This window comes from Pteropus medius, unplaced genomic scaffold, assembly GCF_902729225.1.
Source record: "Pteropus medius unplaced genomic scaffold, Ma_sr-lr_union100, whole genome shotgun sequence".
In the NCBI taxonomy this organism is placed as follows: domain Eukaryota; kingdom Metazoa; phylum Chordata; class Mammalia; order Chiroptera; family Pteropodidae; genus Pteropus; species Pteropus medius.
This window is the reverse complement of record NW_024354503.1, coordinates 15,841,828-15,869,709: the sequence shown is the minus strand read 5'-3', so window position 1 is coordinate 15,869,709 and position 27,882 is coordinate 15,841,828. Positions and strand designations below refer to the sequence as shown.

General features: G+C 43.0%; 1 protein-coding gene across 20 annotated transcripts in view; it reads right to left on the bottom strand.

Annotated features, from left to right (window-relative positions):
* TRERF1 (transcriptional regulating factor 1) overlaps window positions 1-27,259 on the bottom strand; it is a 187,427-nt gene extending 160,168 nt beyond the window's left edge. For 5 of the 20 annotated variants that reach the window (XM_039854784.1, XM_039854796.1, XM_039854799.1 and 2 more), the window contains exons 1-2: window positions 26,784-26,962; window positions 26,292-26,376 (exon numbers count right to left, since the gene is read on the bottom strand). The gene's annotated coding sequence lies outside the window, so the exon portion shown is untranslated. Of the gene's footprint in view, window positions 1-26,291; window positions 26,377-26,639; window positions 26,710-26,783; window positions 26,963-26,994; window positions 27,134-27,223 lie in introns of those variants that run through there. The other 15 variants (XM_039854787.1, XM_039854793.1, XM_039854785.1 and 12 more) reach the window with 10 other exon arrangements.
* Window positions 27,260-27,882: the final 623 nt, after the last annotated feature.

The window sequence follows — 27,882 nt, the reverse complement described above, 5'->3', positions numbered from 1 at the left end:
TCCTCGATACGGCTCTATTCTGAAATCAGATGGCCTGTGTTTCAAGCTGCATCCCTGTGCCACTTAGGAATGACATGGGTGGTCTAGGTAGACATGGACCCCACCTCCGTGTGACCCACAAACTACAGACACACACAAAGCCATCAATTCAATGAATCCGTTGTTTAATATGTGCAGAACCTCAACACCCTAATATACTATGAGGATTCAGGAAACACAATACCTGAACTTGAGAGTTCGCTGAAAGGAAATATTGTGCCCCATGATTATGCAGCGACCATACTTTAAGTTTTTCAGATGGCCAGCACCCACCAATCTGGAGAATTTCCTATACTCGTCACCTCAAGTTCTACAAGAAAAACGCGGCTACTGACGACTCTTCCATGAAGACTAGGCTATTGGCCCTGGAAAGAAATAAGCCTGACTGAGGACATGTTCTGTTGGGGGTGAGTTGACTAAGCAATACCTGAGGAACAAGAATTAATCTGTCCTCCAATGGCCATGGGCAAATGACTCACCCAAGTTACACAGTGAGTTTTAAAGCTGAGAGTGGAACTTGGGTCCCTTAACTTCCAGATCGAGGTTCTTTCAACTAAATCCTGCTCTCCTCACTTCCACTTTGAAACTCCTCTAAGAAATTAGAAAGTCTGCCACTTCTTTGTTCTTTATTTGCACCTCCTCCCTCCCCCGCTCCAACCTCAACCAACCTTTAGAATCCTCTTTCTCTTGGGGAAGCCACATAATTTAACCCCTCTGAGAGCTGGTCCAGCTCTCTGTGAAATGGGTCGAGGACAAAGCAAAGTCACATCCCCTTTTCAGGACTTCGTTTCCTCTTCCCTAACAAGAAGAGGTTAGTAGAGATGACATCTAAGATCTTTTCCAGCTTTAAACAGAATCAATGAAAACTTCACTTTGCAGTTAGGAGGAAATAAGGGCTCTCCCTAGCCATGGGGGAGGATGGGCCACAAGGCAACTGATAAGAAGTTCCAGTACACAAAGAACCTGTCCACCAGTCGCCTCCTGTGGTCCGCACAGAGCTTCCCCAGCCCAGAGAAGAGGAGAAACAGCCAGCTGTAGCTGTCTTCACAAATTTGCCAGAAAGAATTAATTAAAGTTCTTTGTTGCACTGCGATATTATTTTCTTTTTAATGACTTTTTAAATTATAAAACTGATTCATGTTCATTACAGAAAACAAAAAACATTTTATTTTTAATAACTTTAAAAACATAAAATAAATGTACATTCATTGCATAAAAATCAGAAACTTGTTAAAAGAAAATCCCAACTGTAAATAAATCTAATTCTATTTGTTAATTAAGTCACACCCCAATTGAGAATCAAAGAAACAAGATTTGGAACTGACCTTAGAGACGTACAGGTTGCATCCCGGGCAACACCATATAATGTGAGGGGGAATAGTCGGGGATCCACGGTAATGATCCAGTCCAACCGCCCTCTCTCCACAGTCCCTAACAGGTGGCCACCCAGCCTCTGCTTGAACACTTCCTACTTTCCAGCCTTTTCCAGGCAGCCTGAGCCATTTTGGGGAAGCTCCATCAATGGTTTTTCCTGCAGTAGAGGGTAGTCATTCTATGCAAAGGCTTGTGAGAGACCTGGACTTGGGTTCATTCCACACTCAGCTTCATATATGCTCCAGGACTCTGGGAAAGTCACTTAGCCTCTTTGAACTTGAATTTCCTCATCTCTAAGATGGAAACAATAACACTTGCATGAAAAGGGCCATCGTGAGATTTAAATGAGAAAATGTATATAAGCACCTAGCAAAGTGCCTAGCCCAGTGTAATTGCTCAATAAACAAGTAGTAGTATTAAATGGTAGCTCACAACAAAGGCTTTCCAACTTTTTCCACCTTACCCCTAACAAAAAAATTATACTTTATATCATGACTCAGTGCATAAAATATCTATATATTCCATATAAATATATAAAACTGAACAAATATTTTCAAGAAACGATGCTGACCCATACACATCTGATCTACTCAAGATTTTTTTCCTCTGCTATTTCTTCCTTTCTATTTTATTTTATTTTCTTAAATTGCTGGTCTTGATCACTAATTGACTGCACAACCCACTATGGATTGTAAATTGCAGTTCGAAAAACACTGACTTATACTAAGACCACATATCTCCTCCTGTAGCTTCGCCCTTTCAATTCTAGCTTTATCTTCTGGAACCACACAGAACAACTCTGCACCATTATCCACATGGTAAACTTTCAAGCATTCAAAGCATTCCCTGTTCTCTCAAGCTGTTGCTGTACACGATCTGGCTTCCTGATCCCACTTCGTCCACATTGCCTCCTCTGGACTCCATCCTTCCTCTGCAAGCTTTCCTCTTTCGCTCACTGCTGCCCAGGAGGGCCATGCTCACTTAGCAGGTGCTCTGCTCCTCCAGTGGCTTCTAACTGCCCTCAGGTCGAGCAGCCTGACATGAGCATCTTTTTCAATCTTCCCACCAGATGTGCTCTTCATCCCCAGAAGAACTCATCTTGGTTTCTTCCAGCCCATTCCAACTCCTCTCTGGTTCTTTCAAACTAAGGTGTTCCCTCTAGCTTTTGCTCTGTCCTTCCACAAATGACGTTAGGACGCCTCAAGGCCCATTGACGAGAAGAGCGAAAGTGAGGAAGAGTTTCGATATGTGTATTTGAGCCTAAATCTACCACCAGAAATTGCTCCCTTCTTACTCATCTTTGAACGAGCTCTGCCTGCTAAACCTGGAACCAAACTGAGAGGCCTCATCACCCAGCCACTTCTGTCCTTTCATGGTGAAAGCGGCCCTGCAACAGGGAATCTTACACCTGGCTGCAAACACAGCCCTTCAGAGATGAGATCTCCCAGCACCACCTTGCATGTGCAGGAAACGATAGGTATCAGATACAGCCACACTTTCCCATATCCTACCTGCATCTGTGGTCATCAAAAAATTCATTCGTAGTAACAAAAACTAAATAAATAAAATGCACCTAGTGTCACTACTCTAATGGATAACATTTTGCAATTTGGGTTTAAAAAAAAAAAGTTTCCAAAGCAGAAACAGGAAAGTCTACTATACCTTCAGATGTGAGCTGGCTCCTCCTCACTCCCATCTCTACCATTGCACTTGGGGGATCTTGTCGCAAACACAGTCAAGAAAGTCTCTTCTATAGAAGGAAACTTCACACTCCCTCCACCCAACATTTATGGTTTTGATGTATATCTGTATCCGTAAATAATGTATTTTAGATTTTTTGTTGACTTTAAAATTTATTCAAAAGATATCATGCTGTATGGAACATTCAGGGTCTTGCTTTTTAAAATTCAACCTTAAAGAGTACCAAGATTCACTCATATGGCTGCATGCAGATGTTGCTCATTCACGTTACTGCTATAAATAAACAGCCCATCAGATGCCACAATGTATTTATCCATTCTCCAGATGATGAGTATTTGGATTTCTAGTTTTTTCCTGTTATCAACAGTGCTACTAGGAACCTTCTTAGTACACATCACCTGGTGAATACACAAATGAGTTTCCACGATTATTATATACCTAGGAGGGGAAATGCCAGGTCATGCAGTATGTGCACGTACAACTTACAAGATAATAAGACCAAACCGTTTATCGAAGTGGATATATCAGTTTACCCTCCTACCATCAGCATGTAAGAGGCCATATAATCTATGTCCTCTCCGACACTCACTATTACACAGCTTCCTAATGTCTGACAATCGAATGGGGATAAAATGGACTCTCACTGTGATTTGTATTCCCTGATTACGAATAGAATTACGTATCTCATAAAAAGAGACATCCTCTCCCAACCTAATGCCCTGTACTTTTCTTTCACATCTCTTATCAGAGTCTATAATTAAACATAGGTGGGATTACTTGATTAAAGCCCATTGCCAGGCCTATTTTCTTCACCACTGTACACTGTACAATAGGCACAAAGCAGGCCTTCTGCGTATGTGTTGAATGAATGAATGCATGAATAGCTGAGTAAATGAGACTATCCAGTTAGTCTTCAGACTCTAACCTGATTTTATTAAAAGCCTAGGCTCATGAGTCAGGGTCTAGTCTCCCCCAACTGAGTTATCAAACGAGGAGGGGTGATGAGGTATAACCTCCAAACCTGGACTGAAGGGAGAGAAAGGTCCACAGAGGATGGAATCAAATCCAGTCTTGGTCCAGGACAATTCACAGCACTGCCTTAGTAACAATAATAGTAAACCGACAACTACTGTTGTGAACTGCGGGCCTAACATGGACCACACATTTCACACCAAATAGCACCTATTATTTATATGGCGTGCTTATTCTATGTCAAGCAGTGTATTACATGCTTACTGGATTACTCATCTGATCCTTACAACATTTCTACAGAATGGATATGGCAGCCCCATTTTATAGCAAAGAAAACTCAGGTTCAGAGTCTAAGGAAGTGCCCAGTCACAGCACATAAGGGCAAACCCAGAATCAGAGTCAAATCAAGGTCAGTCTCACCCCAGAACCCCTACCCTTTCCACACATCGGCCAACCCTGTCGCCTGGGGTTTGTCTTCTCTGCATGAGGCTGCCTCTCCTCCCCTCCCAGTCAACCCCCACAAAACTCTTCAGACTCCAAGTTTTGTTCCACAGCTCACAAATGCTGTCCCTGCACTTGGGGAGTAGTGCTGAGCAAAGGGTCAATCTGTCACTTAAATGTCTGCACTGACAACACACTTTATCTGACATATCCCTGGCTGCAAGATGCTGGGCATCATTCAGGAGGTTGGCACAAGGACATCACATGCCTGGTTCTCCCAGAGTTCTCCCAAGTCAACGGTTCCCACCAGTAGAGGTTCTGCAAAAACCAGCTCCTTTTCAACTTTGAAAGGGTTTTACTGCAACTGGAAACAAACATCTAACAAATACCTACTATACTCGGGCACATGACATGCCTTAACTCAGCAAGAAATACTATGTAGCCACTGAAATTATACAATTCAGGCCAATGCATGGAAACATGCATGTGAAATTATGTTAAGTGGAGGTAAAAGCAACTCAAAAATAGTGTCTACATGCCAAGTTAAGCACACACAGTACCCCCAGACACCGGCAGATAATATAAATAGAACTGAGTGTTCATTAGAATCTTTAGTAAAGTTACTTAGGTTTCTAATGTGCCCCCACCCCCACCCCACCCGCACAACAAAGCTGCTTGTCAACTATTTTAATGAGTCTGGTTTCAAAGCAATGCTACTAATAGTAGCAAAGAATTATTCCCAGCAAGAATGAAAGCTCCTTAAGGGTCATGATCATCTCTGTTTTGCTCACAGCTTTCTCTAACAAAGGGGTTGAAGGGATCAGCAACTATGGCCTGCCTGCCAAATTCCACTGCCTGGTTTTGTAAATAGTTTGGAACGCATCCATTTATGTGTTGTCCATAGCTGCTTTTATGATACAATGGCAGAGTCCTTAGGACAGAGACATGGCCCACAAGGGTGAAAATATTTACTTTCTAGATTTTCAGAATAAGTTTGCCAATCCTTGAGTTAATGTAAACATATTACATTATGTTTATTCCGCATATAATGAGGGATTCAATATTTATTGAATTAATTATTTCAAATAAACCCAAATCAAGCTAATACATAAGAAGGAAGACCTTATGTACTTATGTACCTAGGATGTATAGTAACAAATGCTTAACCAATAGGAAATAAGCTCTTTCACATGTCAAAAAAAAAAAACAAAAAACGGGATTTCTGACATCCTTAGTAGCAGGTATGCCTAGAGCAGTTTCTTCCACGGTAGAGATGGATCACACCAAGTCATGTACATTCCAGTGAGTAACAGCAGGTATGGGCTTGGCAGGCCATCTGGCTAGTAGTAGGAATCAAGTCTGGGTAACAGGTCAAGATGCTGTAATAATACCCAAGTGGGACTCAAAGCAGCCTTCTGGCCTCCCTAGCCTCATATTCTAAACAGCTAAGCTACAGGCCCAGACTGACTAGGGTGAAAGCATTTCACTTATTTCCTAAGTAGCTTCTGGTTGAGAGGATGCATCGGTAAACAACTGTAAACTCCATTATTTTCCCCTTAATTTATCAGTACATCTGTATTATAACGAAACTGCATATTTTTAGATCTGCCAACTAGATTTTTCAGAGGCTGATCATTTGGCTGCTGGCTTTTTGAAGTTCTTATGGCCCTAGAACCAGAAGACAGGAGAGAGGAAATGAAAAGAGGTAAACTCAAGGCAGTTGGTGTCGTTACTTTATTAGCAGATGAGACACCAAGATATCTGGGGTGGAGGGGTGGTCGAGGGTAAAACCCCAGGTCTTGAGAGCCAAGGTTGTCCTCAGGCCTCCTCTTTCAGATCGCCACATCTGACACCACTGCACGCTGAGAGCCTATCAATAATTTTGTTATACTGACCTACTCTTGTAATGATCCAAGAGTATTACTAAGTTCCTTTTCTTTATTCATAAGGAAAAATCGAAAGTCAAAAAGAGATTCAGAGCTGGAGCTCTGAGGCCTAGAACAAACCTTTGGCCTGCTGAAGTCAGAGGACAGGTCTGCCCCAACTACGAAAAGCCTGAGCATGGATTCATTTAGGGAAATGTTTCAAAAAGAATGCTGGGAGGAGTCTAAGCCACTTCCGCACAGACCGCTGCGCCTCCTCCCTCCCTTCCACACACATTACTTATTCCCAGCAGGCCATCCCACTTCTCAGGAACCCACAGATCCAGGAGAAGTTCAACATACTGGCTCTGAGCCACTGGGTTACATCCAAGGTCCCCTGGTAGTCCCTCCTGCAGAATAAGTAGTGACTTGGAAATCTGACTCCAGTCTCAGGCCCACATGCCCTTCAAGCCTGTCTGCACCACAACAGGCACTCCACACTGCTGCTGAACAAATGAATGAAATCCACTCATTATTTTAAGCGGAAACGAAACGTCACACTCGAGGAAGACCACACTCCTAATTTCTCCTGTGACATTAATCCTGCAACTGAACCACAGGAAATGGACCTCACTTCTCTCTTCTCCTCTTGTCTCTCCACCTTGCCTTTTTCCTTCCATCCTGAGTACCGGTGACCAGAGAAACTTCACTGCAGGAACGTCGGATTCTCCTCCCTGGCTGACAACAGACTCTCCCTCAGATTTACCCTGGGAGGGCTGGGAACCCTGCTCTCCTGGACCCGGCGGGCTTCAGGCTGTCCTAAGTGAACCAACCACACGAGAAAACCAAGGAGGGACAATGGAAAAAATCACCCGCTGCTGCTGCCTCCTCTCACTTTCCCCGGGGCCTCAGCTCTGTCAGATTTTGAAGCATAATGAGTTTTGTTTCATAACAGTCTTAAATGAACTGGAAGGGGGAAGGGGATGACAATGATAAAAATCTTAATTAAAAAAAAAATTCTTACCGGCTAAGAGATTTTCCAGATTCTAAGATGTGATCAAAGTCTCTTGAGCTGGGGGCCCTACAAGGACCCGGTATTCAACATACATTTACTGAGTGCCTACTAGGTGCCTGGCATGATTCTGGGTGCTTAGGATGCTGCAGTGAGCAAACACACAAAGGTCCCTTCCTGCAGCTCATATTCCAAGAGGGAGGAGACAGGCAATAAAGATAATGAACAAGTAAACTATATGGAATGTTAGAGGTTAAATTGTTTTGGGAAAAAAAAAAAAAAACATAAAGGGGATGGGGAAATCAGGCAGGAGGCAGGGTGCAGTGTTAAATACAGCAGTGAGAAAAACCTCAAAAAGAAAGCGACATCTGAGCAAAGACTTAAAAGAGAAGAGAGCGAGGGAGATGGGTATCTAAGTTCTGGAAGAGCAATCCAAGCAGAGAGGATGATGGTCTGTGCAAAGGCTCTGAGGCAAGAACATGCTGGGTGTGTTCAAGGAATAGCCAGGAGGCCAGTGCAGCTGGAGGAGGGTCAGCAAGGTGGAGAACAGTGTGACAGAAGCATGGTTGAGAGGGGGCATGGTGTCTTCAGACCATTGTAAGGACTCTGGTTTTCAGTGACTTAAGAAGTGGCCTTAAAGGGTTGTAAGCAGGGAAGGGACAGGTTCCCCCTTCAATTCTTCCCATCCTGTCATTCTACCTGGCAACCTTCTTTGATACTATTTAATAAATATGGCTCGAAGCAATCTTTCCTGCAAAGCCTTCTCTAATAAACTAAAAATTATAAACTCAATCCAAAGAAAAACAACCAATTCTCCAATCTACCTCCCTCCAAAATTAATACTGGACGCAAAAGGGAAGGTAGGTACGAAGATGAAGGGGAGAATGGGTACCAGGAAAATATGACACAGAAAGGCATCGAGATATACATGGAAAAGTACAGAAAGCTCCAAAGAGAAGCAAAGTTCAACAGGTTCCTTACTCTCTTCATCCTCTCTCTGCAGCTTATTAGATCCAAAGCACCAGCACTTAGTTTTTTCAATCCTTGTTGCCCTGTGGCTGGCCTGTGGCCTGATACTGCAATCAGAGGAGTATCTCTTTACACCTCTTTACTCTTTATCCTGATGTTAAGTGGAACTGGGAAGAGAGGGAAAAGAAAGATTACTCTTCCTCTCTGAACTACAAAGGCAGTGGCCCAGCTAACACTAACCAGTCAAACCAGAGATGGAAAGAGAAAGTTCCCTGTCATTAAATCCACATCAGGGATCACCGACAGATTCACTGCAAGCCACCAGGCAATCTTACCTGGTCAATCTATAAAGTGAGCTGCCATCACACAGCCCCCATACCATCAGCAACTTCTGTCCACAGCACCTCCTTCCCCACACTGTCCCCACATTCACACACATCCCCCAGCAACCATACTGCAGAGAAAAATAATGCCCAATTAAGAAAAGACTAGGGAAGCCCTGGAATAAGCTAAAATTGGTAGAAAGGAAGTAATAAATTAAAACAATTAGCTCCAGGTGGTACAGTGTAGTTGCTAGAAGCATGAGCTCTAAAGCCAGAATGCATAGCACAGTTCTGCGTTCGGATAAGTGTGTGATCCTGGACAAGTTACCTGTGTGACCTTGGACAAGTTATAAAACACGTACAAGAATGTCTGGCACATGATAAGCATTACATGATTATTTTCAAAGAAAGAAAACCACTTTTTTTGAAAAAGGGAAGCTTCTTTCTCAACCATCTGAGAGAAAAGGTCTACAGTTTTATTTATGTACATGACACATGCACGAAAACAGTCACTACTGATTAATATTTTAAACTGATAATTCCTATTCCATACTTTTAAAATATTAATAAAATGCTCTGGCACAAAGATATTTAGTGCATTATTTATAAAAGTAAATTATGGGAAATGATCTGAATATCTGACAATAGAATGATTGAGAAAATCGTAAAAGCCATAAGGGTTTTTGTGCTGATATTAAAAATGACTTAATGAAAAAATTTTAAAGATACAAAAATACTTATAGTGCCAAATAAAGGATACAAAATTAGACTTCACTTTCAGCTATTATGACATAACAGCTATTAAACTAAACCCTCCAAATAGAACACCTATAAAAGGTAGATAAGCTACCAAACAATAATAACAATTGTGTGAAAGTATGGGAACACAGCAAAACAGCTAGGACTTGAGGGACAAGCTCCTAGAAGAAAGGGAAACTCAGTGAGGTGTACATTAGCAGCTAATGTTTTCCCTCAGGATATTTTCCCATCTGGTAGAAGGAATACTGAGGTAAAATAAAAAGCAGCATATTCAAGCTTGCAGCAGTTTCTTCCTGGACTGAGAAGACAAAATCTAGAGTTCAGGGCTACAAAGACATCCAGGATTTGACAGGCCAAGATCCCAGAGAAAAGTGAACCACACAGAAGTGAGCCTAGGGTTCTGCAGATTTCTCCTCAAGGCAGTTGCTGATACTCAAGCCATGTGTGTAGAGGGCTAGACCCTGGAATCCAAGCAGAAAGACATTGTTAAAAGATCAAAAAGTTAAGCAGAAATTTTGGTGTTACAGAAGAGAAACAAAACTTGGAAATCTGGGCCTACCAATAAACACTCTAATAAAGACCTGACCTACAAGTAAGGGCAAATCAGAAATAGACTGAATCGAGGTGATTTGACATCCTGACTCTCTACATTTTTCCTGTAAAATGCTCAGCATTTAAGCAAAAATAACCAAATATGTCCGCAAATAGGACCTAACAGAGAAAAACACAATCGTGAAAAACAATCCCTTAGATAGGGAAATAGATAAAGAAGATGGGATACATATATGCAATGGAATATTACTCAGCCATAAAAAAAGAATGCAATCTTGCAACATGGATGGACCTAGAAGGTATTATGCTAATGAAATAAGTCAGAAAAAGAAAGATAAATATTGTTATTATTTCACTTATAATGTAGAATCTAAAAAACAAAATAAATGAAGAAACAAAGCAAAACAAACTCGGAGATACAGAGAACAAACTGAGTAGGGAAGGAGGTGTGCAGATGAGCAAAAACAGTAAAAGAAATTAAGAAGAACAAAATGCCAGTTATAAAATTAGTCATGGGGATGAAAGTTCAGCATAGGGAATATAATCAATAATATTGTGATAACTATGTATGGTGACAGGTGGGTACTATGCTTTTCACCGTAATCACTTCTTAAGGTATATAATCACTATGTTGTACACAAGAAACTAACATAATATTGTCTGTTAACTATAATTTTTAAAAAATATTAAAAATATAAAAAAACTAAAAAAATCCCCCCAAATATTTTATTATAAATATAAATATATAATATAAACATTTTCTATTTTAAATAAATATTGTTATATAGTATTTACATATAAGTAAAATTTTTACAAACAAAAACAAATTACGAATTGAATAGATGGGTTTGACATCAAATAAGAAACAGTAGGAGAGATGAACTGGTGAACTAGTAAATAGGTCAGTAGGAAAAATATTCATATTGAAGCACAGAAAATATAAAAATGAGCTTCAGGAACATATAGGATACCACAAAAGGGTCTAACATATATGAAGAAATCTAAGATAAGAGAAGTAAAGGGGCAAAAGCAGTATTTTTTCTAAACCTGACAAGAAAAAAATCAAGCCATGAATTCTAGAAACACTCCAAACTCCATGGGGAATACACACACACTCTTATACACATCATAATAAAACTGCTAAAAAAAAAAAAAAGCTAACAAGAAAAAATATGTTACTTTCGAAGGAACCACAATAAAACTGACAGATGATTTTTTAATAGAAATGAAGGAAGCCAGAAGACAATGGAATGATATCTTTAAAGTAGTTTTTAAAAAGAGACAAGCTAGAATTTTATATCCAGTAAAAATATCCTCCAAATATGAAGGTGAAAAAAATTTTCAGACAAACGAAAACCAAGAGAATTATGACACCAGCAGACACCCTCCACCACGCACGCACACATGCACGCATGCGCACACACACACACAAATGAAAAACTAAAGGCCGTTCTTCAGACAAAAGGAAATTAATCTGAAAGAGGAACGTGAGCATAGTTATAAAGGAAGAAATGAAGAATACCAAAAAAGTAAACAAGTGATTTAATCTAAGTTATTATTGTTTTTTTAAAACAATGTCTTATGGGGATTGATATACAGAGAGAGAATTAAAATCATAAGACATAAAAAGACATTGAGGAAGTAAAAGGATTATAGTGTTGTAAGAAGCTTGCATTGTCCAGGAAATGGTTAAAGTATTAGTTTAGGGTAGGCTCTAAAAAAAAAAATCACACACACAAAGCATCCAACTATGTAGTCATTCATTCATTCATTCATTCATTTAAAAATACTAGAAAGAAACACAATTTTTTTAAACAGAGGTTTATCAAGATGATGAAATAATGACTGGTTTTCATTTTCTTTATATTTTTCAGCATTTTCAGTAGAACAATTTTTTTCTCAATATTGGGTTTCATATAAAAATATTATAGTATACTTGAGGGAGGTGAAAGTAGCCTTCATTTTCTTATAAATTTCAAAAAAAGAAATTCCTAGAAAATTGGACAGAGACCCTGTAATTCCACAGCCAATTATGAGCAACATTTGTTCACATGAGTGAAGAATGTTCTTCCTCTGCTAACACAGACCAGGTATCTGACACATCCTGTGCCCCAGACAAGGAATGACTGACTGCTCACTCCCTCTGTTTGGTGAGAGAAGCACTCCTAAAATTGTCTTTCCATAAACATGAGGAAATTTTAACTCGGCAAAAAGAATCACTTTTGATAATAATTCATGTCACCTTCATAGGCTTTCCACAATAGACATCCAAAGAGCTTGCTAAGTTAATAAATAATAGTTATTATGCAAGAGACATTTGTACTCCACCTTGCAGCAAGAATAGAATCCCAGAGAAGTAAAATGTCTTGTTCAGAAGGTAGTCCATGCTACATAAGAATTACCATTTTTGAAAAACAGTAATATTAGGGCTAATGAAATGAGGTGGGTACACTCATATGCTGATAGTGTGAATAAAAATTAATTCTTACACCTGAAACATACTGGATTTCATTAACCAATGTCACCCAAAACAATAAGGAAAGAAGAAAATTTTTTAAAAATTAATTCTTAAATTCTGTTAGGAATAATTAGAAAATATTATCGAGAACCTTAAAAATGCCTACTCTTTTTAACATAGCAATTTTCCTTTCCAGGAATTTATCTTAAGAGAATAATCTGAGATGTGATCAAAAATTTATGTACCAGGATGTTCATCAAAGCATTATTTATAATAGTCAAAAATGATAAACAAGCTAAATGTCTAATAATAGAGACTAACTAAATAAATTATGGGACCCAGTACCTGGTACACAGTAGGTGTTCCATAAATATTTATTGAACATAGACTCCATTTGAGAGGCTACTAAACAACTATTTAAGAAAAATAATTTCCAAGGAATATTTAATGATCAATATATTAATGTACATTCAGAATAACTCCAATATTATTTTAAAGCATAATATCATCACTAATGTTTACTGAGAACTTACTATCTGCCAGGCACAGCCTCACATAATTCACATGTATCATCTCATTTTATCTCACCCAGCCCTACAGATCATTGTCATTATTTCCAGGGAGTCAAGGCTCAGAATCAAACCCAAGCAGTCTGACTTCAGAGCTTATACTCATAATTGCCAGACTATACTGCCTGAAAAAAATTCCAAAGGAAATTATTAAAATATTAATAGGAAGTAATTAAAGACTGTTTTGATTTTCATCCTTATACCTGTCAATATTTTCCAAATTCTCCATAATTACCATGTACTATTTGTAATCTCCCTCTCAAAAAGATAGTTCTGTAAATTACTCTCATTCACCATTTACACAGCTTCAGTGAAAAAGTCTAGTTCTAATGAAACATTAAATTGTGTCTTCTTCAGGCCTTAAAAGCAGGAGAGAACATTGTGTAAATCTGAGCCATGACATTCTGACTGTAGAGTCCACGACTTCCATTCCACAAATATGTGGCACCAACTGGCTTACAAGGCGTTGATTGATGGTATATACTCTGCCATTAATTGTCCCAATGACACATTCAAGTAGATGTGACCATTTCAGGAAACAGAAGTTTAGGAAAGTGAAGTGACTTTCTCAAGATCACACAGGGCACTCCAATTCTGGTCAAAGGTCTACCCACTATGCAGCCCAAACCTAGGCACCAATCATTCCCCCAAATCAAGTTAGGGTGGAGCTGAGAGCACGTTCACATCTGAGCACTTCTGGAAGCTACCAGTGTTGACCCCCACACACATCCTACCCAAAACCAAGATACGGTGCTGGAACCCAATCCTCACACAACTTCACCCCTTCATAAAACAATGATGCAGAAGAGTAAAGAATACGGCTTTATAGTTCTCAAAGCACTTTTGCATCTTTTATCTCTTGATGCTCAAAATAAACATCATCAGCCAGTAAAGCACAGGTATTAAGGATAAGGAATATATGCTCTGAGAGTTCGACTGCTGTCCAAGAACATCCCCAGAGGGACAGAGTGGTGCCCTTTCCACCATATTTGAACAGCAACATTTCTGAACAAAACTCTGGCCACACTGACTGGTAAGGCTAAACAGGAGGCAAGATAAAGGGGTAAATCACCTGCTTTTACAGTCACCCGGGTATGGTTCCTAGGTTTATATCTCTGCTCTACAATTTATCAGCCATGAGACCTGAGCAAGCCTCTTCAACCCTGTGTGCCTCTATTTCCTCACTTGTATAATGGGGATAATAAGGCCTCCCTCATGGGGCTGCTTAGAGTAGTGGTCCTTAACATTTTTTGGCACCAGGGATGGGTGCCCCTATGAGAATCTAATGATCTGAAGTGGAGCTGAAGCAGTGTTGCCAGCACTGGGGAGCAGCTGCAAATACAGATGAAGCATCGCTCGCTGGCCCGCTGCTCACCTCCTGTTGTGCACCCTGGTTCCTAACAGGCCATGGACTGGTACCAGGCCACAGCCCGGGGTTTGGGAACCCCTGGCTTAGAGGATTAAATGACGTAATATATGTAAAATGATGGCACACGCCTGTACTTAGTAGGTAGCTGTTATATTTTGAAATGTGTCCCATCCCCAAACATGCACAATGTGGGTTCACCAGAGTACATTGCCTCAACTTCCTTGAGAAAATAAACCTCTTATGTTTCTCTTATATTTCGCCACCCTGCTTCCTTCTTAACTATCTCAAAGAGACTAGATCGATCTCTTTACTTCCCAGACTCCTCTTCAAAACTGTCTACAAGCTTCTTAAATTTAAGCCCCTAAAAGTGTCCTCGGAGAAGAATCTGGCACAGGCTGACGAAGACAGAAAGCTGAAACCCCTGCCTCTATGCTCTGAGCTTCTGCTCGGATTCCATCTTAAGGGTTTAGACAGGGGGCAACATGAGTCAGACCTACCCTGAGGGGAAACGAACAGGTGAGACAGGGCGTGGGGCAGGGGGAAGAGGACAGCCCACCAACAAAGTAGAGAGTGGCCAGGGGCCTCAAAAAGGGAAGAGGTTGAGGGACCTAGAAGAAGTGAAAAGAAATTCTTTCTGCAATTTCCCTTAGAAACTGAAAAGGACATCCAAAATGAGAGAGAAACAGTAGGAGGCCCTGATTTGGCAAGATGGTAATGCTACTCCTTCGGCATCACTGGCTTAAAAGTCCAGATCCTTAGCCCACTTGCCCCTGTGTTTCTAGTACTTTCCTAACTGAGCTCTTAACCTGCAGGCTCAGCCACTCCAGCCTGTCCTCTACACCTCTCAGAGTAATCTTTCTTGTACATAAATCTGACTTGACCCTATTCCCCCACACGCCCCTCCTCACTCCAAACCCTTCAGTCACTCCCAATGCTTACAGGGACAAGACCAAGCTCCATAATGTGGCACCAGGTCCTCCCTGCCCAATCCCTGCTCACCTCTTCGGCCCTCGTCACTTGCAACTGTCACTGAGAACTTCCTATGTGCCAGGCCCCAGCTGGTTGCTGGGGACACAATGATAAATAGGACATGGTACAAGGATGAACAAGACCCGGCTTATACCCTTAAGAAGCCGAAAGTCCTTTTGGGAAGACAGACACAGAAAGGGATCACTGCAATCCAGGTGGACAGTGGGATGGAAGCCCAGCCTGGGTTGTTTAGGGGACCCCTCTGGAGGAAGTGAGAGTGAGCCAGGTGAGGAACAAAGGAAGAAACATTCCATTCAGAAGAAACCTCAGTGCCAAGTTTGTGAGCAGCATCAGCTAGCAAAACTTTCTGCACTAATGGGAGTGTTCTATAATGCTCTCCAACATGGAAGTCACTAGCCACATGTGGCTACTGAGCACTTGACATGTGGCTAGAGCAACTGAGGAACTGAACTGTTAATTGTATTTAATTTTTAATTAACTTAAATTTAAATAACCTTGCATGGCTAATGGCTACCATATTGGACAGCACAGTTCTAGAGAATTAAACTGAAAGTAATGGAAAATGAAGTTAGATAGGTCAACCCTGAAATGATGCTTCAGGCCAGACTGCATGTGGCTTCCTATACCATCTGCTGTTCAATACCCCTGAACCCACACAACCCCACTCATGTACCACCTTTCTCTGAAGACTTCCCTGGCTGTTCTACATAGTCTCTCCAACTTACTACTTCCTGAAGTGTTTTTTCCAGGCAGGCATCACTACGTATCATATGTATATGTTCTCATAACCATCCTTCACCAGTCTGTGAGCTCTGTCTCTACCTGTCCTGGTATTTCCAGCCACTGGTACAATCTTGGCACGTGGAAGGCACTCGATAAATGCCTGATGAACAAGTCAGGAAAGTCATTGTAGCTTGGCATGGATGGGGGCGGGGCACTCACCTCTTCTAACAAAGATGTGAGTCTCTAACCTTGACCTTCCTGCATGCCAGCTCTGTCCAGGGACTCAGAATAGGTCTTCATGAACATTCTGGTCGCTCTACCCATAACTGTCCACAGCAGGCCTTGCTGTGCCTCTTTTTTGTCCAGGTTCCTAGAATCTAGTGGTTTGCTCAAGGGAAGCAACTAGCCAGTTTTTAAAGGCAGCACAGCCTAATGAACAACAACCAGTCTTCCGAGTTAGTCCTGAGTCTGGGGACCAGCTCGGCAACTCAGCACCTGCCCCTCCTTAAGCAAGGTGCTGAAATGCCCTGAGCCCGTTTCCTCAAGTGAAAAGTGGGCATCACATCTGCCTCTTAAAATTGTTGTGAGGTTGAAATGACTAACACATCCGCACAAGGCCAGGCACAGAGTAAGCTCTCTACAAACAGTAGTTACCATACTAAAGCAATTTGGAACCCTCATCTGGATACCTCCACAGCATCCACGAATTCCCGAACCCCTAAATAGCCGCTTCTTGGTGCTCTCCGGGATGCAGGGAATATAATCCAATCTCTGACTCACAATATGTTGCCAAATTCTCCTTGAGTTCCCAAGAGAAAATGTATTTTAATTCTCTCTAACTTTAAAAATTAAAGTCTTTACAGCATTTGGGGGTGGCAGGGGTGAGGAAAGAGACCATGAAATCCAACCAGCAGCTTTGAAAAGGTTACATACAAACTGACTGGAGAAAGAAAGGAGAAGGCAGCTGGAGGGGTTGAGCAGGGGGGATGGAGACAATCCCCTGAGTTTCTGCTATTATTGAATACCCCAACTCTCAAAGCAGCCCGGCAGCCTCCTCCTCCACGTGGGCTAAGCTCTGCTAATGAGAAAGCGGAGCTCTGCCTACATTACCACAATAATGATTTCCCCCTTGCATTTTTACATGCCTGCCGCTTTATCATAGCAGAAGTAGACATATATTTTCAATAAATCCCTTCTCTCCTTCCTCCTCCCCAACTCGAGCTCTCCCAGTAAAAGCTGTTCCCTCAGAGCCCTCCCCCAACGTAATTCCAACCCTGGAGCACAATGAGTTCCACTAATCAAAACAGAAAGAAAAAGAAAAATGGAAAAATCACAGCTGCTGAAAAACAGCATTCGCTACAAGTCAAAGCCCTCCACATTTTTTTCTGCACGCAGCATTTACTTCTTCAAGGACACAGCACCCCTCCCCTATCAGAAATCTTACGTAGAGTTGCTCAAAAGGGAGGGCGGAGGGGGCGGGTGAAGAAATCTAATATTCACTCTCTTTCCTATTTTGACTAAGCCAGCACAGACAGAAATATAGATAAGGCCTTGAATAACTGATTTAACAAAATGTCACTTATTAAAAGGGATGGGGGATGGGGCCGCATTTGCATTTGAGAGCTCAGTTAAACCGCCCCAGCTAAAGGCAGTGAGGCCACGAAAGCAAGAGGGAAGGAAACATTTCTCTAGTCTCTCCTTCAGCAGCTGCAAGAACTGACCCTGGTGGCAGAAAGGCCTTGATTTCTCCTCCATCAAGAACCGGTGGAGAGAAAACCAGACGCGGGGAGGAAAAGAAGGCCGGCTGATTCTTAAATAAGTAAGCATTTATAGTGGACTAACTAGTGCCAGGCTCTGTGCTAGGTGCTGGGGATACAAAAAGGAGTGATGACCCAGTTCTGCCCTCCCCAGGCTAGAGGGGGTGAAAGATTTGCCCAGTGGTAAGTATGACAGGGCTGCAGGAGCCCAAGTGCATCCCCCTCAAACCCACCCCCTCAAGCCCTAACCCACAACCCTGCACATAAGAGCCCTCAAGAAAGATTTAAGGACTAAGAGTCTGCACGGTGAAATTGTTTGAATTCCATACTGGTTTCTAAAGGAGCTCATATTCTTCAAAAGGAAAGAGGCCCCTAAATGTCCTACCTACTGTGGGCTCCCCATGAAAACCCCTTGGCTCACATGTGTTCACCCAATTAAAAAAGAAAAATGAACAAGTCCCAATACTTGAGAATCAGCCTCATTACTGGTATCTTTCAGTTGAATTTTAAGGGAGTTTGGTATCTCCCATTGTGATGACAACAGAGGCAACTCAAGAGACACTCCTATTAAAACTCCCCGGGCATCAAATCCATTTTTTCTTTTCCTTTTCAAAAAAAATCTTTCAAAGAAGTTAGATTGAGGCAGTTTCCCAAAGACATGGAGAGGCCCCCAGAGCAGCCTCTGTTATGACAAAAAGCCTTGGCACCCTCAGGAAGCTTTCTGAGGTAGCAAACTGCTGAGGGCCCAGTTATGTCCAAAGCCAGAGCCTGAAGACTAAAGGCCACACTAGGTAGAAATGACCACAGATTGTCCTTGTTCCTTCAGAGAGGGGCCCCACAGAAGGGACAGGCCTGAAAGTAGGAGGCTGATGGAGAATAGCCATGCGATTTGTTAAAGTCAAGTTTTGGCTTTAATTATGAGGCAGCCTTAAAGTTTTGTGCTCAGAATGAGCCAGACGATTCAAGTTTTTAAAAAATGTAATGCCCAAAACATGCTTAAATCATCTGAGTGTTTCCAACTAAGGTCACTGAAGTACCAAGCCCAAAACTCCCAGATGATCGGCTTGGTTTGCATGATCTTTTGCATATATTCTGTGTCACATTTTTATTTATCACTGTATAGCATTATCTATTTGAGAGTGCATCAAATTTGGAGACCATTCAAATTCTAGCATTGAACCAGGACTTTGGATGCTGGCTGGACATGTGACTCTGGGTTAATCACATATTCGTATTTTTTCAATTCTACTTCTTGAACCTCACTTTTCTCAGCTACAGAATTAGAATACTATCTACCTCCGATGACTGTAACAAGACACAGATAAAATAAGACATGCTAAAGAGGCTGTGGACCTATAAAATGCTAGGTAAACATTAATTATTTCAGTGACGGCATCCATTTCCTCTCTCTCTCTGATTTTTCGTTGATTATTTTTCCCCCATGAAACCAGACTGATATCGGTTCCACCGATCTCTCAAAACTGACAACTTGTATTTATTACACGAGAGGTCCCATTATCCACAGGTGTGCAAAATCCGACTGCTGAATCTAGGTGAGGGATACAAGGGAGTTTATTATACTAGTTTGTCTGCTTCTGTGCATGTTTAAAGATTTTTCATAATAAAAATTAATGTAGGAAGAAGGAAAGAAAGAAAAGAATGAAGAAAGAAAGAAAGAAAGAAAGAAAGAAAGAAAGAAAGAAAGAAAGAAAGAAAGAAAGAAAGAAAGAAAGAAAGAGAAAGAAAGAAAGAGAGAGTAGGAAGGAAGAGGAAGGGAGGGAGAAAGAGAAAGAGAAAGAGAGAAAGAAGGAAAGATAAAGCCAGCCTCGCCCTATTAGGCAGATGCCAGGGGTCCCATTAGTGAAAAGCACTGGGTGTTTTTTAAAACTGGAAATGACTTTCCAGCACACACAGTAAGACTAAGGGCTAAAGGCTGTTTTCAGGTAGACTCAGCTTTATAAAACAGTCTTCATTTGCAAAACAAACACTGAATGCAAATGAAGACTGCTAGACCTTGGGACCACAGTAGGTTCCCCTGCACCCAGTACAAACCAAGCTAATTTGGCCCTTTGGATGGAAAGGTCTCAAATTCTAAATATGGCATCAGAGTTTGAACCTACATTGACCAGCATTTCACGGCCAGCATTCTAATGCCAGCCTTCCAACAATAAGAGCAGTTTCGCTAAAGGGATCACAGAAGACTTAAAAACTCCAAATAAGAAAGTAGCTTCAAGGAAGAACCATCAGTGGGAGTGGACAGGGTGAACAGTTTTTGGTATGAGGTTTGGGAAATTAAGGGAAATGTTTCATTGGTTGTTAGGTTTTATATCTGAAAAGGAGATCTGGCTGAAGATCAATTCACCTCGCTGCTGCCTGTTGTACGCACGATGCCTCTTACAGTTTACATAGCACTTTCTGTATATTATCTGATTCCATCCTCACAACTCTAAGAGGAGAGGCGACAGATGGTATCACCCTCTTTTTGCAGATGCGGAGACAGGCTCGGAGGCTGACTTGTCCAGAGCCAAAGACAGATCTGGACCCCAAACCAGGTCTTCTGGCTCTCTCCTTACCCACCCACCTCCCATGCAGACCCCAGGCTGGTCACAGAGGTGGGCAGTCTAAGGCATATTTTTGTGAAAGGCAGCCTAAAGGAGAGCTTTGCCATTTTTTGGAGCTTCTCGTTTAAAACATATGATACAGTGCCCACCAACTTTTGAAAGGGTTAAAAATCACAGATGTCTTTTTCCAATCATAGTTTTCAAATAAATCTAATGTGAGGCCCAAATTACATTAACTGAAGACTCTTTTCTCCAAGCGAAAGAATCCGCTCTTTCCTCTGTACTGCTCAGTAATGCAGTCAAATGTTCAAAAAAAATGCAGTACAATTTTCTGATGCAGTCTTAACCCTTGCAATCTCCAGCTAGAGTCAAGTCTTGAGTCCAAAGCCCTTCTTCCCAAGGAGGGAGCAGCATCAGCATGGAGAGGCAGAACACCTCGGGGTCCACACACAGCTAGCTCTCTCACCTTCCCCTCACCTGCACCTTTGCTGTTCTCTGATTTTCTTTCCAGCCACATGGAGGAAATGTCTCCCCCAGGAAATGCCAGATATTCGCCCCCAGACCTCGAAGGTTTTTGCTCGGCTGATACAACCCATCGCTCTTAATAACACCCTCTCCATTGATCTTTGCCATCAGCACACAAATATACCACCAACACTCTTCCCCCACACCAGCCAAAAAAAAAATCCTTCCCTTTACCACACATGCTTCCAGCTCCTGCTCCATTTCTCTGCCTCCCCTTCATGGTCAAGCTTTGCCCAAAAGTTGTCTACACATGCTACTACCAGTTCCTCACCTCCCATTCTCCTCCCAAACTCCTTCCAGTCTTGTTCCTACTCCTCCATCACTCCGCTGAAACTGTTCTTTGCAAAGTCACCAATGGCTTCCATTTTGCCAAATCCAATGGTGATTTTTTTCCGGCTTTATCACTCACACCCACATACACGTTGCCTTTTCTCCTCTCTCTCTCCAGGCTCCTTAGGACTTCTCATTCAGTCTCCTGAACTAGAATACCACCCCCTGGCTGATAGTTCCCACGTTTTCATCTCTTGCCTGGCCACTCCTCTGGCATTGGATGCTCTATCAGACCACCTACCTAACATCTCTACCTGGAGTCTAACAGGCATCTCAAAATTAATGGTGCCCAAACTGAAACGGCTCTATTCTGCTCTCCTCTCTCTCCCTCTTCCCTATCTCAGCAAACGGCACCATCCATCCACCCAACTGCTCAAGCCAGAAAACTATTACCTACTCCTCCTTCCGGCACTTCACCAAATCTATCAGCAAGCCCTGCCCACTGTACCTCTAATGTGCATTTCACATCTATTTGCTCCCCTCCATTCACCTCCTATAACCTCCTCACCTAGCCTGCTCCAACTGCCTTTTTACTGTGCTCCCCAATTCTATACCTGCCCCTCTCTACCAATGCATGAGTTAGGAGGTGTCACTTCCCGCTGCGAACTTTCAGTGACTTTCCACCACGCTTTGAACGAAATCCAAACATTTTCAAGGCCCCCAGAGCCCTGCACAATCATCTCGTGCTGCCCTCTCTCCCTCCGCCTTATCCATCCTTGCCTCTTTTCAGTTCCCCCCAAAGCCAGAGTCCTTCCACACGGGCTCTCCTCTGGCTGGCGCCTTCGTCTCGCCTCACCTCCAATCCTCAGAGAGGCTTTTCTAGGCTACTTCAGCTAAGTAAGTCCAGGTCACTGTCTCGGGGATTTCATCAGAGCACTTATCACATTTTGCAATATGTATTTCCTTACATGTCCACCTCCCCTCTGGACTATAAACCGCAGAGTTGATTGGGGGTGAGGGGCAGAGGGAGAGAATTATGTCCGTTGGAATTATCGACATATTCCCAGAGCCCTAACACAGTGCCTAGAAAATAGTAGGTGCTCAGTAAGGAGCTGCCAAAAGTACAAATGAATAAACAAGAGCCGGTTATGGCACAAATACATGTTTTATATTCTATGAGCTCAGAATTATCACTGCCATTTAGGCACACAGGTTCTTTTTCCCCTTACTCTCTATCCAAAAAAAAAAAAAAAGTTTTAATATTGCTGAACCAACAGCCCAATAGCTTAGCATATTCCACTCATCTCCAGCTTGTAGTCTTCCATGAGGAAAAAAGCAAAAATCATCCATTTCCTCAGTAAACACAAATTAACCAGAAGACCCTATAGGTAGCTGCTCTGAGCACTTGAAAATTCTTAGAAAAATATCACTGGGGCTCTTTGCTGTGTATTTTCTTTAACCCAGAAGAAAAGATTATTAAGAGAGCCATGGGATCAAACTCATGTAACCAAACTTACATTATTCTTTAAAATGCCACCATACCCTTGTGAAAGCATGCCAATAACTGGAATCCAACTGGCTCTCGTCTCCCTCTCAGCACAAAAGAAATCGACTATGTTTTAGTTTCCCCTTTACTTTATTGGTTCCCCTCCAACATGTAAATTCAGAAATATTACTAATTCACAAGATCCCAGCTGATTCTAATCCTCTCTCCTCCATAAATCACACAGTTTTATGAAGTCAGAAATAAAATGAACTGAATTCCAACTGCTTTTAGAGCAGGACGATCAGCACCCATTTGTACTGCCTGGGGTCTGAGCTACTTGTCTGAATCCTTACTTCTCATGTCAATGTTCAAAGTCAATAAAAATATCAAGAGCTTTTCCCCAAAAAATGCCCATGGTGAAATATATGATAGGCCAGAAGCGACAGCAATACAGTATCATTATCATGAACTCTATCACAAATATACAAACAAATCCCAATTACCCACATGTGAATTCTCCACAGAAAGTAGGTAACGCCACACTAGGCTTTCTGGTTTCCCATTGATCCCCTAGACTACCCCCTCCAACGTTGCCTGGGAATAACTGCTCAATTAACCTTAGGCTTGACCAAGCATAATTAGCCAGGTGAACCAGCTGGCTGCAGCGGAAACTTCCAAGATGAACTGAAATTATTTTTGGTGCCTAGGATTATGTGCCCCACTCTCTATTAGCACATATAATTGGTATCAACCATGCACTTTTTTTCCCAAGATGGCAGCAGACTTGCATAAGTATTTTCTTGCATTTGATGGTCAAGATTAGCAGGCCACTCAAGAGTCTTTTTTGGAATGCCAGTGTTCAAATCCACTCTCTCCATGAGAAGACAAAAACAGAAGTTAATCAACTCGCCCAAGTCCATGAAGCAATTTGGCCGTTAGCCCAGGAAGACACTGTAGAGACCTCTGGAGACCTCTCTCCACAAGACCGAGTCATAGAATTTCAAACACGAATGGAACTCACAGATCAAACCGTGCATTTTTAATATAAAAGATACAAAGCCCAGAAATGCTAGAAAAAGGTACCCTCCTCACTTCAGTGACGTTTTTCACCTGCTTTGACCATCAAACCACCTTAAAAGTTCTTTTGCCACTTTATAAATACAGTACAAATACTGTACAGTATTTACAAATACTGTAAACTTGAACCAACTACTGAATGCAAGACAATGTTAACACTTTCTGATTAATTCACTTTATGGAGAATCCTTATATTCTCCCCCGCCCAAATAAAAACAATGCTTTTGATTATTATGACCAACCCAACCATCAAAGAGAAAAAGAATATTAATAAGTTTTGTTTTTGTGACAACACATTTTATTATATAAGCAGTAGTCCCCTTATTTATAATTAATGCTCCTACCTCAACAAAAACCTCAGGCCCAAGCAGATTAAAGGAGGCAAAACTGAGTACTTTCCACTCAGAACAACTGTTTTCACAGCAAGTTCACATAAATGCTATGTGATTATTAACACATGCCTCTATGTGGAAAGCCTGCTTACAAAGCTGTGAAAAGACCCATGTTTACTATAGAACCTGTAAAATTAATCTTCTCAATGCCCATAAAGCAGAAGGGAAGCTCTCTTTTTTGAGATGTCAAACTGGCTTTAAAACAATCCTTTGGCGAAAATGGACATGCCTAAAAGGGCGGGGCCCATAGAGGTGTGTCACTCTCAGTATCAATTCCTATAAATCAAATCCTGACAATCACCGCAATATTTTAAAAAGAATGAATTATGATTCATAGGCCTTCAAATCTTTATTACCACAAGAACATTCCCAGCAGAAAAGGAAAAAAAAAAAGCTACTGTGACTTGATTAATGGCCGAAGCAAGACAATAAAATAAGTCTCATAAATATAAGAAAAAAAAACTGAATGGCTGCTCTTGGCTTCGAGGGTAGACATGTCAACAATTCCACTACCCTGGAATAAACACACATAAAGATTGTGTTTACTCTCCCAACATATACACCAACCAGACTCAGATTTTCATCAGGGAAAAAATAAGAGCTAATTTGTTTAACTAATGCCTAGTTAGGAACATTTGATAAGTGGCAATAATATTTAATTCCTAACTAACTCTCAAGCTGCCAAATATCAAATTTTCAATCTGGAAATATGATGACAGGAAAGGAAAAAAAAGCACTGTCCAGCAGTAATATGTAGAGAGATCTTTTTTAAAAAAATTTTTTTCCCCTGCTAGAATTGAGCCTGACAACAGAACTGCAGAAAGCTCAACCACCTTTAGTTAACCACAGCACCTAGAGTTTACTCCCTGACCCTACTAAACATGTCTGGGTTTGAATCTCTGGGGCTAAAATTATCCTGGCAAAGTTAAAACTCCCCATGTAATCCAGGTACCTGACAGCCAAGACCTACAATCCATCTGCAGAAACCCATAGGCTGAAGACCAGGAAAACAGAGGCAAGGAAAAGCAAAGACTGCTGGTTAACTAGTTAACTGCTGAATATTTCTGCTTGTCGTCTTTTCAGTGGTCATCAAAACCACATTGTCCCTCACCGGACTGCTTTCTTGAAACCGTTTGTGATGCACAAGGTTGATACCAACTGGGACAACTGATAATTCCTTTCTTAAAGCTCTGCTCCATGGTCTGTTAAAAAGTGCACCCAGTCGGCTTTCGAGAGGCATTTTTTAAAGAACTCTTCAGCCATCCCTAAATCCATCATTCCTGAGCATCACTTCCATGCACTTCACCAGACAGCTCAGGCCATGCTGTTAGCAACCGGCTTCAACACCGTTCACTTGCCAAAGCCGCATCTAGCTTGAGAAGAGTTTCCACAAAGCTGGCTCTAACAGGCCAGTCGAAGGCACTCGGAGGAATCAGAAGTCATTTTCTTTTAACCTAAGGATGGCAGGCGCACATGCTCCAGCTCAGTGCTGGCCAGAGGCTGCTGGCCAGAGGCTGCCCGCCAGGTGCTCTCGGCCTCCGCCAGTGAATGGGTGGTTTTGTGTTGTTTTCTAATATCTATTTCTTGAGACCACCAGCAGCAACTTCTCACTTTCCCAAACTGAAGTTGGGGAGTGGCAGGGCAGGTTTCCCCCCTCCTCACACATTTCTCCCATCTGGGTGGCCACTTTAACTTCTGGGGGGGTACCGACCCCCAAAGAGCCCACAGGCGCATATACATACACATATTCATCATGTCAAAAACCCCAAAAGGCACATCCCTAGGGTCCTGCGGTTTCTTGGCTGGAAGAATGAAGGCTTTATAACATCACAACCTTCAGTTGCAAGCCCCACCACCACCCTTTAAGCCGGGACTGCCAATTATAGCACCCACCTTACCCCTCCCCCTTTTCTGGGATGCCGTGCAGCCCAAAGAGGGGAGAAGGGAAGCAGAGAGAAGGGCCTGCTAACATACTGAAAGTAAAGAAGTCGGGGAGACTTTTCCTTCTCTGACCCCTCACTTTGTCCCTTCCCCTCCCCCCTCCGTCTTCTCACGGAGCATCCCCCAACTAATTTTTTTAAAAATGAAACTTAATAAGCTTCTTGCCTACCTTGGCTGTTTCTGCAACAAGTGCATGGGCAATCCGACAAGAAGACCAGTCTCCGCTTGGGGGATAAGATGGGGGGCGAGCAAAGCTGATGGAGTAATTTTAATATTAATTTATGTCAGAGCCGCCTTCTCCAAGCGCTACTCACTTACAGTACTGCCCTCAGCCTGTAAACAAATATCGCTCCGCCAGGAAACATACTCCCCAGATGCAAGCCCCTCTGCCCAGCAGGGAACCTGGCCCTTCGCACCCCCTGCAACCCAACAGAGAGCTCCCCCACCCCGGGTAGGAAGCTCCGGCTTTCCAAAGCACCAACCCACCACCTCGCCACCACCCTAGCAAGAAACTTACTCGGTCCGTCTACGCCTCACCCTCCCTTCAGGAAATCTACTCTCCATATGCATTCAGCCTCCCCGCAGGAAATCTGCTCCCCCCTCCCCCCTTCTATATACATGTACCCCTCCCTCTTCTCCTCCCGCCCTCCCGGCCAGAAACTTCACCGCGAGCAAGCGTGCAGGCTCTCCTGATCCTGGAAACTTACTCCTAGATATAGCGCCCGCCAGCCCCCTTCCCGGCCCTGCTCCCCTTCCTGCCCTCCGCCGCAAGCAACTCCAAACTCTCCGCATCCAGCCACTCTCCCTCCCCGGTGGAAATTTGCAGCGCGGGGCTGCGCGCGTGCATCCACCCTCCCCTTCAGGAAACTTACTCCCCATCTGCATGCACCGCCTCTCAGCCATCGCTTAGAGGGAAGGGGGTGTGCTAGGGAGACAGAAATACATATGTATCTCTCGCCCCTCCCCCGGCCGCAGCCCACTCGGGGCCGAGCCGCGGTAACCTGGCCTTACCTTTTGCATTGCTCCCCACCCTCGACCCCTCCCTTATTCCCCCTTATCCGCTCCCCGGCGCCCCCCTCCCTTTTTTCACCCATTACCCACCCCTAGCAACCGTTCCCAAGCTCCTCTCGGCCTTTTAATCCAGGATGCAATTCCTCCTGTCGCTAAATCGACTGTCAATTATTTTCTTGCAAAAGGAGAAAGGCGGGGTGGGGGGAGCAGAAGCAAAAGGAGAGGGAGGGCGGGGGAAGGGAGAGGGGGATTCAGAGGAGGGTAGAGATATCCCTCCGCAGAGCTGGGTCTGGCCGCGGGCAGGGAAGCAGGAAGTAAGGTGTCCAGCGCCGCGGCCGGCGGGTCCTCAGCCGCGGCCCCCACCCACGCCCCATGTCCCTCGGGGCGCCGCGCTCTGGCGGGCGCGGGCCGCCCGGCGCATTGTTCGCAGCCTTCCCGGCGATGCGCTGCCGACCTTATTTGTGTGCTCTGCATGTGCGTGAGGTTGCACCTTTTGTAGGCTGGCGAGACTCGACGAGGATGGGGGGTGGGGGGCGCGGACCGCGTCGCGGCCCCGCGCGGGACCTGTCAGTCCCGAGTCGTGGCCGACTCTCCGGCGTGACCGGAAAATCGAGGCCCAGCAGAAGGCGGCGTGGCCGGGAAGCTGCTGCCTTAGACCCGGACCAGTGCAGGATTGCTTCCTGCGTAGCCGTCCCGGTTATTGTAACGCGCTTTGCAATCTAACGACTGGGGTTCGGGTTTTTGGTTTA